Genomic DNA, 14,767 nt, shown 5'->3' with positions numbered 1-14,767 from the left:
AATCCACCCGTCCTCCTCTCACTTTGGATGCATAAACTTGACAATAGGTTTAGGTGGTCCATTGTCTCTTAACTCACTGCAAGGTGCTACAGTTTGGTGGAAGGACTTTTCTCTTTCTTAACCTTCATTTCTCCATTTGTAACTGAGGAAGCATTTTTAGCCTACCTTAATATGCTCTCTGAGCCAGAGGTTATGTTCCAATGGACAGGGGTGTATTCTGATAATGGGATCATGGCTAGCGCTATATTTTCTGGCTGCTTTCCTAATAACCACTAAAGACCTCATCTAAGTGATAGGAAACAAACAAACAAACAAACAAACAAAAAGCAGCCTTGGTAAAGTGAAGATTTGTTCAAATATGTAACTGGAAGTTGAGTTGTCTCTGGGAAAAGAATCTAAACTATCCCTAAACTTCCTTGCAACCTGACAGTAGGACTGTTTTTTGCATTATCAACACTTAACATAAAGGTTTGTGTTATTATATGGCCATTCAAAGCAAATGAAAGGCACCCCATAGTAAGATCTACTCTTCAGGGTGACAGACTGAAGACAGATGGGCCAGGTCTCCTAGTAAGGTTCTTGCCTTCCCTATTTTCTGTCACTCTCTACAGGTGACGGCAGGATCAGGCCAAATGCAATTGTCTGGGTTGAGTTTCCCCAGCACGCCCCAAGCTCTGGCCTTGCTGGTGTGCGGCCGTGCTCGTTGCTGTGCCCAGGGCCTCAGACATCATCCTCACGGCTCTGTCAGCTCAGTCCCTCAGCCTAGTCAGAAGGTTTGGGTGCCAAGACTTGCAGATCCTCCCTCTCAGCAACCGATGTGACTTCTGCGTGAAGAGAAAACAAAGTAGGTTAAGCTTGATTTTAATTAAACATTTCCTGCTTTCACAATGAAAGTGGAAAACACATGTGGGTGTCTCCTCACTAAGTATGAAGGACAAAACAATGCTTTGTAGGAATGGCGCAGATGTTAAACCCTTTGGCACATCTTGTTCAGCTCCCTTTCCTTTGAAGTCAGGCTGGGGTGATTTACTTAAAGTGCTTCCCTCCTGTGCATGTCTCAGAGTCCTGTGGATGATTAGGAAAAATGAAGACGTCCTTAGCAAGCATGAAAAAGCACTCTTTGAAACAGAAAGGAATCTCCAGAGAAATAGTCTGTTTTTCCCTGTTCGTAGCTCTGTAAGGAATGAGAGAACATGAAATATCATTTAGGTTCAGTCCTGGAAAATGAGATGATATTTGGATATCTGTAGGGATTGTTCCCTATAAGTCTCCGTGTAAAGCTTCTGCAAGGCTTCTCCCTGGATTGAACCATTCACGTCTGCACTGCTGCTCTGCTGTGGTCCTGCCAATCTTCAGTGTCTGGAACCACCTCAGGAGGTGCCTTTCTGGAGAAAGCAGCTGATTTCACAGGGAAGTAGTGCACAGGGGCAGTCGAACAGCAGCCTCGGCCTGATTAACTAGATGGAGTACTGCTCTGACTCAATACGGCGCTCTCTAGGTCTGCATGTCTCATGGGTGAGATAAGGGACACTCGTATGTGTAAGAGTGTCTACTTTTCCTAGAAGACATAGTTAGTGGTTGCATCTATTGTTTTGGCTTAAGCCCCGTGACTGAGCCCAAACTCCCCGATGATGCGAACTGATCCCCGCTCTGGCACTAGGTTGGAGTTGGCCCCTTGAGCAGCGGGATTAACTGAGGATACTAAAGATCAGTCAGGGATGTTTTCCTTGGAGTGCTGCCTTCCTCTTCATGTTGTGCAGCCTGTTAGGCAATGAATTAAAATGAAGACACTTGGAGGAAGTGCATGGAAAACACACTCTTCTACACAACCCGCGATCCTGCACAAGTCATGCGCATGCAACTGGCTCTAACCCTGGCTAGCTCTGAGAACTCAAGCCCAAAATCAAGTCCAGCAGTCAAAGTCCGGCAATCAAAGTCTGAATCTCCAGTGTTGCACCTGCTGCTGCAGCTCAGGTGTTCCCAGTCCCATGCACAACAGGGTTAGTCCACACCTCTGAAGCTCGAGCCCAGGCATCCCACCACGCTGCTCGCCTGTTTTGCAAAGGAATATCATCGAGCTCATCTTGCAATTCAGTCTACCCACTTTTCTGCAGCTATGTTTGATAGTTTCCATTCTGCACTACTCCCTACAGAACTACCTTTTCCATTTTTTTTTCAAATTGCCAAAATACTTTTATATTTTAATCTTGATTGCCAAAATGCTTGCAGCCTCCTCTCACTTCAGTGGCCTCTGTAAATTTAGCAGGTGTGGTCTCTCTTGGTGGAGTCCCTCAGTCTAAAAAACCTTTGAAGCTGGAAGTGAACATTACATCCAAATTGCCCAGCTCTCCTCAAACCCAAGGGGCATTGGTTGGGCTTTTTCTTTTAATAGCCTGCATTAACATGAAGGAATACAAACAATTGTGGCCTAACACAAAGCTATTGTCAGAGATGCTTGCACTTTCCTAATGGAATATAAATGTCCTCTGAAAACAAAGCTTCAGCAAAGCTTTATTAGAGCAGACTAGTGAAGCTCAGTAGATGGACAGGCTAGCTAAAGGCTTTCAGGTGTGTGCCTTTTGTCTTTGTCTTGCACTTTTGTTCCAGTGTTCATATTATGATTTTGGCATAGATACAACCTCCATTTGTACGTGATCAGGAAGCGATACTTGGTAACTCATTTTTGGACACTGCTGCAGAGGACTGAAGCGTAAATCTTATACACAGACAGATGTTTCTGGAAAAGGTAAAAGGTGGATTATACCTAAATATTAAGGAAATAACTTCCAAGAAGAATTTCTATCCTTCCCAGTACTAATCTTGATTATTTTTTATTTTTTTTTTAATTCAAACCCACTGTTTTTTTGGACAAGGTTTTCTGTGATGCACAGCACTGCAGAGAGTTAGGCACAGAGAGTTACTGTGACAGCACAAACCATAACACTATCCATCTAGGCCATCAATCACATTTCCCAAAACACCCAATAAAAGAAAGTGGTATTCTATCCACTTCCTGACTGCTTTTACTCAAAAAAAAAAAAAAAAAGCAGAAACTGGATGAGAATTTGCTCGAGGTCATGAAAATTGAGTCAATGCAATCCCAACTCCAAAATCCTTGCCTTTAAGATAGATCTACTGCAATTGCAGATGATGATGACATTAGGATGGCTTTAACTTCTGTTAAAAGACACACTGCCCTTTCACTCTCCCTCCCTTAATTCTACTTTCCCTCTTAGTAAAGCAGATCCAAGAGCGGGGACAAAGACCTGAATTCTCCTATCAGGTTACCTTAATGCCCTGCGGGTCTCCTTGCCAAGCGGTAGGAGAACCTGACTTGGAATAAAAATGGTCAGAGCTCTGTTGATTTCTGTAGACTCAGGATAATTTGTGCCAGCAGAAGTTTTCTCAGGACTCTTAATAAGAAAGAAATTAGAGGATTACAGGGAAAACTGTACTGGTATTCATGGAAAAGGCTAATCTCGTGTGTGAATATGGTCATGCTCTGGCTAAAGTAATTGCTGGCACTGGAGAATAGCAGAAGTTAGAGCCTGTCACTGAGAACAATCTGTCCTGGCTCATCTCGCACTGGTTATCACGAGAGCTGTGGACGGGGGCAGCCTGTGCTGCCCCACTCCCATCTGGCAGGGCTGGCTGTTGGTGATGCCCTGGAGACAGTGCAGGGGGATAAGTGCAGGAAGTGCCTTCGCCCTTTTGGAGCTACCGATCCGTGCTCCCTCATGCAGCCTTCTGCAGGAGGCAGCAGCAAGCAGAGCAAGATGCACGGTGTCTGAAGACAGACAGCCTCTTATCCGTGGCTTGTCAATGGCTTTAGTGAGGCCAAGCAGCTGAGAAAGTTTGGAGGTCTTGGGAGGACAAAATGGGAGAAGGGGAACCGTGTGATGTGAGACACGGAAAGGGGAAAGTAAAACATCTTCCTCTGTGTCGCAGTTACCAGGAGCATTGCAGTATTTGTTAGAGCAGAGCCCAGCTGAGGTCAGAAACCCACTGCTAGAACACAAACACAGGCAGGGATAGCTACAACTTCCAATTTAGCTGCCAAAACAAAGGGTTAGTAAATGCACTGATATACCCCAAATCCCACCAGAAGTCAGAGAAAGAGCCAGGAAGAAACCTTTTCGAATGATTGATGGTTTTGTTTATTTTAAAAAATTATTACAAGCCCTCCAGCTCCCCACTCCACAAGTTTCTGGAACTCGATGTAAAGAAAACATTTCATTTCAGATTCAAGCATTGTAGCATGTTCTAACATCTATTTTCTTGAATAAAGTGGAATGAAATTTCTAAATGAAGAGCCATTTCCAACTGGAAACCAAATGTTCTGGCTGGAGTTGCCAACATGAAAAATTTCAGCTTTCACCATCTATTGCGGTTTGTTATTCATGGACAGTTAAGCAAAACGGAGACAAATTCGCAAAACATTTACGTTGCTGGCAGGCTTCCTGACGCTCTGCGGAGTCCTACCACCAGGAGCTCCTTCTGCGTGCTGCCTGCCAGGGCGGTTTGCTTAATCCTCCACTCCCCACTGGCACCTGCCTTGCCAGCAATGCTACCTGTAGCCTGTACCACCCGACCCAGTAGTAGCGGAAGCCCAGAGCCCCTGTATGCCACCCTTCTAGAGCTGGGGGCTCTAGACACCCAAAGGGGTGTTAGCTCCTGCTCACTAGCGTTGGTTGCAGGGTGAGCTGGGGCACACGGCCACCCACCCCACATACACTACAAATACTTGGTGCTACTGCGCAGAAACCTGCACCAGCATCTCGGCCAGAGGCTGCTGCTGTAGCAGAGGCTGGTTTGTGGCCAGCTGGAACCTGCAACTGGAGAAACTCCTCAGTTTGCTTGACTGATAATCACTCCGAGGCATCTGCAAGCTGGACTGCCTGCAGGCTGATCCCGCTATGGCAGCAGATATTCAGTAGCCAGTGAATCTCTCCTAGGAGTCTGAGAAGCCTTTGTCTTTCCTGGGAAAGGAGGGTTTAAGCTCTCCTTGTCCTGTATCTGTTTTAACGAGTTCATACTGACCTGATTTTTAAAACTGATTTCCCAGATTTGTTAGCTAGAGAACCTGATTAATTTTGTCACAGAAATATCACCACAGTGCTAACAGAAGCTTATTAAACTGGATATTTGAGTGGAAAAAACATATTTAGCAGCTGTTTGCAGATGCCTGTGACTTGACAGATATTAAAATACCATAAAACTGTCTCCTCGTTCAGACAAATCCTAAAGCTATTTATAACTATTAGCTATTTATCTATTATCTGTTTGCTCTCCGTAGCTGTTTATAGCATCATGTAGTGCACTACAAAGACACGGGACTTCGGCACCGCTGGGAGTTACCATGGTGTTTGCAGGGAACAGAACACGGGGACCTGAACGTTGCCACTGTTTGCATTTTGTAACTCACACACACACGCACTTGTGGTGCCAAATACTTGCGGGTACAAAAGAATGAGGCTCCCACAGTGTGCCCAGAGCAGCACCCGCTTACATTCGTGGGGCATTTGGTTGTGTGATCCATGCCACACTGTCACATGCAAGTAAGAGTAAGATATCTGCTGAAGATGGGAATGAAGAAGCATACACATGGGCTTTTACCACCCTCTAGAATAAATCCTCTGTTAATAATGTTACTAAGAGGACAAAATTCTGGTTCCTTTCTCTTCCAAGAACCACGGTCATGTTAATTTATTTTCATTGCCCAGTCAAGTAAGGAGTTGGCTTCATGTTCCTCCTGAACACTGGTCAGAGCTACTTGAGAAACTATTTTTATTCTCAGACACACTCCTTGGATAATATTGCTATAATTAATAATGAAATACTCTCAAAACATTTGAGATATTCACAATGCAGGCAAATTCTGCTGTCTTATATTGTAGACAAGGCAGGGACAGATGGAGTTAAACATCCTAAACATCCAGAAATTACCACCATAAAGCCTTGTTCCACATTTTGAGTCAAAGAAAATAGTACTGCTTAGCACTCTACTCAGGCCATTCAAGGGAGCTTGCAGGAACAGCACCAGTCTTCCTAGGCAGTAGTGGCATTAATATGACCCAGACAATTGTTTTTTCATTTCCTTTAGGATAAAGATAATTCAAAGATATCCTGGTGTGTGAGACATAAGTGAGAGAAGTAATGGGCCTTCTTTGACATGTTGTGAGTGGATGCAAGGAAATTGAGGTACCTACAGTCAGCAAAATTTGGGGTGAGAGGAGAAAGTTCAACTAGCCTGAACACAGATAAGCAAGCTTAACAGCTGAAGCAGGTTTTAAGAAAGGTTAGAAGTAGAATAGAATAGCAGCATTGTGAATTTTCATTTGAACTTCTTAGAAGAGAGTCATGATGGGAACTGGGAGACATGCAGCAAAAGAGATGAGCAAGTGGTACAAGGTTGCTCAGAGAGCCCATGAGCTAAAAGCTGGCTGACACAGGTGGGGAGCACAGACAGGGCTTTCAGACAAAGGTGCCAGTTCACCTCTGGGGCAATTTTCTCTGCAGCAGTGGCCATGGATCAGCCAACAGGTTGTGCTGGAGCTGTTACAAGTGCGGCAAAGCCCCCAGACTTCAGCGGCCGTGGTGAGCTCTGGCACAGCGACCTCTCAGCACAGGCTGCCACTGTGCGGTGGGATGCTTGGAGAAAGGGAACTGCTGGGAGCCCTTAATGACAGACCATTGAGTTCCTGTTTTTTTCCCCAGCTTATCTGAACTTCTGGACTGCCTTGTGTGGAGAAGGAGAGAGAAAAAACAGGAGCTGGCACTTACTATTGTGTTTTCCTTTTTTTTTTTTTTTTTCCAGCTGACCCGTGATAAAAAAAGATCCATTTCAGCTTGGAATAACAGAAATGGTATCAGAGAATTTACAAGCAGAAGGAACCATCTGTTTTAGGTGCCATTAGACTTAAATGGGCTGTGTTCCCTGAAGCAATGCATCCGCTATGTTTCCTACAGGCTATCTCACATCAGTACCTGGAGGTGAGTCCCCTGTGTAACAGAGGGAGAGGAGGATGCTGAGGCTGTGTTAGCGCCAAATGCCATTAGCTACCTGATCATCAGTATGCCAGGTGTTGTTTTTTCCCTATTATAAGGCACAAAATTTAGGAACTGGAATAGGACACACATGTTGACAGCTATGGAGAGATACCACAGAGAGCTGTGGAGTGCTGGCGAGGACCTTGGTACAGGGTCTCCGTGTGAAATGGTGCTGTGGTACATATAGCACTATACACTGTAGGGCATGGTGGGCTGCCTGGATGTGTCTGTCTTCTTACTATGGAAATGGGAATCATTAAGCATTTTGAGAATGGTTTGGTCAAAAAGTCTTCATAGAGCCCACAAGAATAGGACCACAAGCCCCAGCTGGAGACTCTCATTACCAACACAAGTTTTCCACCAGATAAAATACTGGGTTTTGAAAGTCTTTGTCAGTGAGCTCTCTCACCTCCAGCTGCACTGTCTTTATTTCTGTGGTACTTTATGTAAGCAGAAGTGTGTGGTTTTATTAATGATAATGTGGGTAGTAAGATTTCCATTAGCACCAAATATCCAAGTCACATATTTCTCTTTGAGTGTTGGTTTCTGTTGCTCTTATCTTGAAGATTTTTTTTTATTATTATTATTATTTCACATAACATTAAGTCTTTAATTACTTTTAAGAACAAAAATTATCCAGATCAATTTTTATGTAACTGCAGGTCTTTACAAAGGAGTTGAAATAAGTTTTAAAAGCAGAACTCAGCAAAGAGATATGTTAGATAACCTTCAGGCCTACCTAAAAAGAGCTCCTACACATGCACATGTGGACATACACTTACATTTTTCCATTCATACAGCACTTCCCATCTAACATTACACTTTGCATGATGACTCCATTCTGTTAATGAAGAGTTAATTCCTTGCACATGTTAGATTCATATAACAGCAGTAAGAATAATATTGAAAAGCAGTCAGGCCTAGGGACATCAAGCAGCATTAGCAAAGGAATAAGACTTTCAGGTCTGTGTTTCTGTGTACAAAGGGTGTAATACCTGAGACTTCTACTCTAACTCTGGATCCAAGCACCTATAAAGTACAGTGGATACTCCTTTAGCCCATATTTTCCATGGAGATGAATCAGGTATCACACTTTCTGTGGAGCTAATGGTTGAGAATTAGCAGCCTGTGGTCCATGTTTTTATTATTAGCAGTGCAGTGGCAATTGCACAAGATGCATTTAATATGGAAGAATTAAGAAAGTGTTTGTCCCAAAGAATTTTCTGACTTGAGTCAATTTACCAGCAGGAAGATGGGAACAAACTGAATTCAGTTATCACCCTTAGAGCAGTGTGGCTGGCTCATGAGATCTGTGAACCTTTGGTATTAAGGATTCTAACACTTTAGAAAACAAGTAGCCAGCCCCCTTCCCCAAAAGACCACTTATTTAACCTTCATGATTGCAGGGAAACTTGAAAACATAATCCGTGAAAGCAAAATATCCTCAAACATATTTTTTAAAAATACTTTTTTTTTTAATTTTAAGTCAAATTTTTGACCTGAAGAATGCATGAGGGTGCATGCATCAGGTTTTGGCTGCATGATATCTGTATACTGGTTGTGAAATGAAATTAGATTCTTTTTGAGAGGCTAGAATACAAGTGTACTTTGGAACAGTTTTGTGATTTCTGCTGAATTTTTGTTGGTGGGACTGTTAACTGTGCAACAGACACTGGATCCTGCTAGAATGAACTGGTAAGATCTTTGAAAGGCAGCGAGCGTAAGCCTCCTATACAGTTCTATTTATAAAATTCCCCTGCAGCTGGTGAAAAATGAAGCCTGTGTACCTTACGCTGCCCCAGAAGTTGTGAACAGCAGCTAAAAGCAATCCTGACAGGCTGCAAAGATGCTGTGAGCCAGAAGCTGCATCTGTTCAGTTCCACCCTGGGAAATAGATGAGCATGGAGGCAGAGACTGGGAAACTTCTTCTGGCCCTTTCTTCACCGTTTACTCTAAAGAAGTGCTAGAGGAAAACAACAGCAATGAAAAAACTTACAAGGGCAGTCTGAAGGTAGGAGGAGGCAGGACTTATTCCCTGCCTGAGGATTTGGAGTCCTCTGAACAGTGCTACAGCTAGTCCAGGACATACTTCAGAAACCTTAATTAGGAACCCAACTGGCTGTTGCCAATACGGCTTCTTCAAATTGGCCAAATTCTTAGAAGAGCGCAGAAACCAGAAACCCAGAGCAGGGCAGGAAAGTCTGTGAGGTCCTCTGTTCTTCACCTTGCCTCCTCCCACTGAAAAAATAAAATAAAAAATAACCCAAAAAAACAGCAATACTACTTTTCGTTAGCTAGCCATTATTTACTACACCTAATCTGTACTTCATGGCACAGATTTCACATTCTGCAAAGTTAAAATATCACTTATTGCACTAATAACTGATTTTTAAAGCTTTGCAATGTCACTGCTCCTTCACACAGAAATCAGAATGCCTGTGTACAACAGTGTGCTATTATACCCGCGTTGCACAATAATGTTGCAATCATTATATTTAAACTACATGTCAGAAGCATTACATTAGAACCAAAAAAATGATGCCCTCCTACAGTTTTAAAAAGTGTTAACATGAGGATGTTAAAGTCTCATGTGCCTCCCTGAAGTGGAGAGGGGTTCCAGCACTAAAAACTAAGCGAACAAATCAACTTGCTGCAACTGTTTCTCTCATCCCCCGCTGAACAGCAGAGATGGCTATAAACAGCATTTGCACACTCAAAGTGATCATTTGTCCTAACAAAAGTTCTGTTGAAATACGGCTGGAATCAGTCCCACGGGCATTACTCTCTCCTCCGAGAGGCAGGGAGGTCTCGGTGACCTTTCTTCTGGCGAGGGACAGCTCGTCTCCTCAGCTCGCCCTTCGCGAGCTCCGCTGGGGGCTGCCGGCCTGGGGCAGAGCTGAAGATCTGAAGATTAAATACAAGGAAACTCTCACGACTGGCAGCACAGCCTTGCCACCATCCTTATGCCAGATCCCTAGAACAGCTGTCTTCCCACCAGCTTGCCACCACTCAGGTAAGTTCCCTGTTAACTCACCCCGGCTGTAGCACAGGTCCAGATCTTCTGCTGACAACTGCCGTGCCTGTTGCAAAGGCTACAGAGAAATTTTTAGAGCTCGCTAGTGCACACCGAGCTCTTTGTGTAGCAGTAAAATATCACAGGAGGGTGATATGAAGCCCCTTCATTCCAATTAAAGATTAGAAAAGATTAGAAAAGAGGACCGTGAATGCATGATTGTGGAAAAAGCCACTGAATCACAGAATCACAGAATCATCTAGGTTGGAAGGGACCTCCAAGATCCCCTAGTCCAACCTCTGACCTAACACTAACAAGTCCTCCACTAAACCATATCACTAAGCTCAACATCTAAACGTCTTTTAAAGACCTCCAGGGATGGTGACTCCACCACTGCCCCGGGCAGCCCATTCCAATGCCTATCGACCCTTTCGGTAAAGCGTTTGTATTCATCCACTTACATCATGCACATTCAACAGAGAAGTTTGTTCTCACCTCTAGTTACCTGACACCCAAAGTATCTGTTTTCCTCTCATATGTGACAGAGACTGCCTTCTCTTCCCTTCACAGACTGTTTTATTGTAGCTGGCTTCACATGCTCGGCCAGTTACGGTTCCTCACACACAACCAGTGTGCAGGCACGCAGCTCGATCCTTTCAGTCCCCACAAGCTTTTGGCAGTTCGTCCCCAACAGCATCTATTGCTGGCTGAATCTTCTCGTCATGTTGGATGACTTCTGCTCTCAAAAGCCATAGACCTGAAGCAACTTCAACATAAATTTTCACTCACCTTTCTGAGCATTGAATAGGTGAGAAATCATTACCACAGGCTGTAATTTCAGCCAAGGGTGAGATTCAGAGGCTGCCTGGACCTTTCCATGGATAAACACCATCACCTCTGGTTGTACCAATCCTGTACAATCCCAAGATGTTAGAGGAAAAATTGCAAGCTATAGTGTCACCTTAGACTGTCCAGATGATGAACCAGACAGTAACTTTGTCTAAGACATATCATCGTCTCGTTGCTTTTGAGTTTCTTGCACTTTTTTCTTACAGTTTGTAACAGGCATGGTTAAAGACCGTGTGCAGCTACCCATTACCCAAATGTGCAGTTCCCACTTCTATCATTTCCCTGTGGGTAAGCAGTCACTCCTGCAACCCTTAATACAGAAGGGCTTGCTCTTGCTGCTCATCATCTCACAGCTTCCCTTGCTCAGTCACCCTTTCACCCTTGCTGCTCATCATCCCACTTTTCAAGCTAGCCAGAATGACCTGTCATGTTCTTAGCTGCATCTCTTTGGTGAAAGCCGTGTGGGTATCGTCACGATCTCTTCCTAAACACCGCCAGTTGACCGAGATTTCTCAGATATCTAGCACTGTAATGGTTGCTTTGCACCTCAGGGGAAAAAACCTTGTGGAAAGAAGAAGTGACCTTGTAATTAAAGACTGCATTGTAATGTAAACATGTAAGAGAAAGAAATAAGATCTGCAGAAATTATTCAGGTTCTTGCATTTGCTGAACATGAAACCTCTGATTTTCCTATCAAAGTGTATTTCCCGTGCAGTCAGTCAGTCAGACGACACTGATAGGCAATAGGAATAAAACGAGTTTGTCTGTTTCCTATTCTTTGTGCCTTTCTTTTATGACTTGAGAATGGCGTTGTATCCACACTGTTCAAAAGCCAGCACGTCTGACTTGTGCTGATACGTGGCAAATGGTATCTGTTTGATGTGATACATGCTTCCCCAGGCTCTGACAGAAAGGCTGTGGAAGAAGAAAGCCTGTGAGGCTGAGGTTGCACAGGCTGGAAGGCTAGAGCAGCTCTAGAGCAGAGGAGGAACCAGCCTCCCCCCACATGAAACCCGTGAATTTAGTCCTTTTAAGACTGTGAATGTATTTATAGTGTATTTACAGTGAAGCCTTCTTGCAGCATCACTCCTTGTAATAACCTACTGCCCTCATCCACAGGACTGGCAAAGGATTCCCTTTGCAGGCTGGGGTAACTGCACGGTGAGCTTGACCTTGCTGGAAGCAGAAGTTTTTTCTAGTAAATTCTGTGCTGCTGAAAGATTAGTACCACGCCAGACTGGGTGGGTGTTAAGCTGTGCTATTTAAGGTTCTAAGCTGTGCTATTTAAGGTTCCAGTTGAAAGAAACACACAAATACACGTATTATTTTATACACACAAATCTCTCGGAACAAAGAGCCAAATCCCCCTCTTTTCCAGTGTAAACCTTGGGTAGTCCGAGGTGCCAGAATTCCACAGGAACTTGCTTACGGGCACTGCTTTTTGATTTCATTGCTGCATCATGAAAAAAAAATGCTGTCCTGGGAAAATTAATAATATCTAGATCAGAGACATGAATGCAGAATTGTGGGCTCCATTCCCACCCCTACCTGGATTCCTGGGGTTACCTGGAGCAGTAAATTAATTCCTCTGTGCCTTAATTCTCCTTGACGGAGAGAGATAACAATCCTTGCCTGACAAGGACTAGAGAATAACTAGGAAGTGTTCAGATGCTTACAGCAGAAGGACTAACTAATGGCTTGGAAAAAAAGAAGTGTTCACACAACCTTAAAGAAGCAAGTTCAGCTCTAGCCCTTGGAAACACCATCTACAGAGAATCCCATTATATTCAAATACCTGCTTAAATACCACAGAAAGCTTCAATCTCTGGTTCACTCCCCTTCTTGTCTTGGAAGGAAAAGACAGGATTCTTATCTTTGATGACTCTGCCATGCATCTAGGTTATTGTCTAGATCTTTTCAACATATGTGCCTGTGGTGCTATTTTCATCCACAGGATTTTTTTTTACCTGAAAGAAAAAATACTTTATAGTTGTACAAAAGCAAGCCACCTATGGCTGGAAGACACATGACAGGAATCACTTTATTAATATGAGAACCAGATATTTCACTAGGATTCTAATGCTTCAGTCCCCAACAGGATACGTGCTGTCTTTAAGAGAGAATTTACAGCAAATTTTTTATTTAGTCCTCCCCCAGCATTGTGTCTAACCAGCTGCACATATGAAAATTCTTCAAAGGGTGACATACATTTTCGTATGGTATCTGGGAAACACTTAGCTTTTTAGCATTAGAGGCATGGAGAAAAGATCACACAGCAATTAGCTTATTACTGAAAACTCAACACCTCCTTGATGTTTGATATGATTTCTTGCCCATTGCTGTGATGTTTTGGATGTAGAAAAAAAGTAATTCCAGAATCACTACCTACTGTAAATGGGCACATAAAAAGTATTTCAGAAGCTTCTTATGTGTGCGGTGCTATATTTCCTGGATGAAGACTATATGTACAACACTGAAGATGATCTATAAGAAGAAACAGAGCCTGAAGAGATCTGAAGATACAAAGCAGAAAGCTTTGGAGGAACAGGAATGTATGTATCAAAGCAACCGGCTTGGAACAGAGTCCCATGCTGAACAACTTTCTATCTGCTTGACTGGCCCTGGGGATGTAATCATGCCGTAGTTGTACTGACACTGGCAGTGAACAGAGAAAGGTTTTACATTCTTTTTCCTTTACTGGGAAGGGATACCATGTAAAAATATGGTAAAAGGATAAGACTGGAGGCAGAAAAGAACAAGACAAATCTTGAAATATTCAAAACATTTTCCTATTAAAATTAAGAAATGTACCAGAATTTGAAAAAGAAAGAAACAACCCTCAGCTGGCCCAGTGACTGACCGAAAGGGGTAAAGAACTGCAGGGATACCTTTGTTTTTCCTTCAATATTTTCAAAATACAATATAAAACTTCACCCATATCTTCAATGTTTGTTAATGTAAGAGAACATACATACTTCTGATAGAGCAATCTTGCTACTTTTATTCATATGGTTGAAGTTGGAAGGGAACTCTGGAGATCCTCTTGTCCAAATCCCTGTTCAAGCAGAGCTGTCCAGGACCATATCCAGTGGATCATGTCCACTTCAATTCCCATGTGAATAGCTACTCTGGGGATCAACACTGGGAGATGGGTTTGCATCCTGTTTCTCACTTGATCTCTGTGGTCCATTTGTATATAAACTTCACAGAGATAACCAGATGTTCTAGATCAGAAGGAACAAGTATGACAGCACAAGTGAATGAAGTTCTTGGGCAGGAAAGATAACACAAACCAGCGTGTAACGCCATTACCTTTGAATTTTCAGCATGTAAAGCAGAGCACACTAACCCTCAGATAATTTGTTAATTTGTTCTTATAAAAGCACACAGTACGTTTTATACTGCGTCAGCAAGCCCAGCATGCTCCATTTACAGCATCAAAGGGACGTGAACTTGAACCTCAGCTGAAAGAGAGACCATTTGAGATAGTGCCCCAAGATTAAACCATGTTTTGAAATAGAGATCAACGTAAGCCTTCTGTCCTCTGTGGAGTAAGTTATCACTAGTTCTGCAAACAGCAAAGAATATTGTACGTTTCTCAGAGTAAAAGGGATCCTGCATACTGAGAGTCCAGCCAAAATCAGAACAATCTCAGTGTATATCTTGTTTATTTTAGTTGCATATCTTGAGCTAATGAAGTAATCACTTTTGCAGTGGGCAAAAGGACAATGTTTATAAAGGTTCAGGCAACCAAGCATTTATGAGTTTAGTGCAGAGGCATACATCTTTCTGAGACAACAAATGTACAGGAGCTTGAGTATTTTTTTTTCATTTCAAACAGGAGAAAATCTGAAG

General features: G+C 43.1%; 1 long non-coding RNA gene across 1 annotated transcript; it reads right to left on the bottom strand.

Moving 5' to 3' along the window:
• Positions 1–224: 224 nt before the first annotated feature.
• On the bottom strand, positions 225–10,808 carry LOC310902783. Its single transcript, XR_014586998.1, has 3 exons — positions 10,085–10,808; positions 9,047–9,954; positions 225–824 (listed from the first exon to the last, which is right to left on the bottom strand). It is a non-coding gene; the product is annotated as an uncharacterized lncRNA (long non-coding RNA).
• Between the last annotated feature and the right edge of the window lie 3,959 nt (positions 10,809–14,767).

The sequence above is a fragment of the Anser anser genome (assembly GCF_964211835.1).
Source record: "Anser anser genome assembly, chromosome: 7".
NCBI lineage: Eukaryota > Metazoa > Chordata > Aves > Anseriformes > Anatidae > Anser > Anser anser.
Note: the sequence above shows the minus strand (reverse complement) of the source record. Positions and strands in the feature narration are given on the sequence as shown.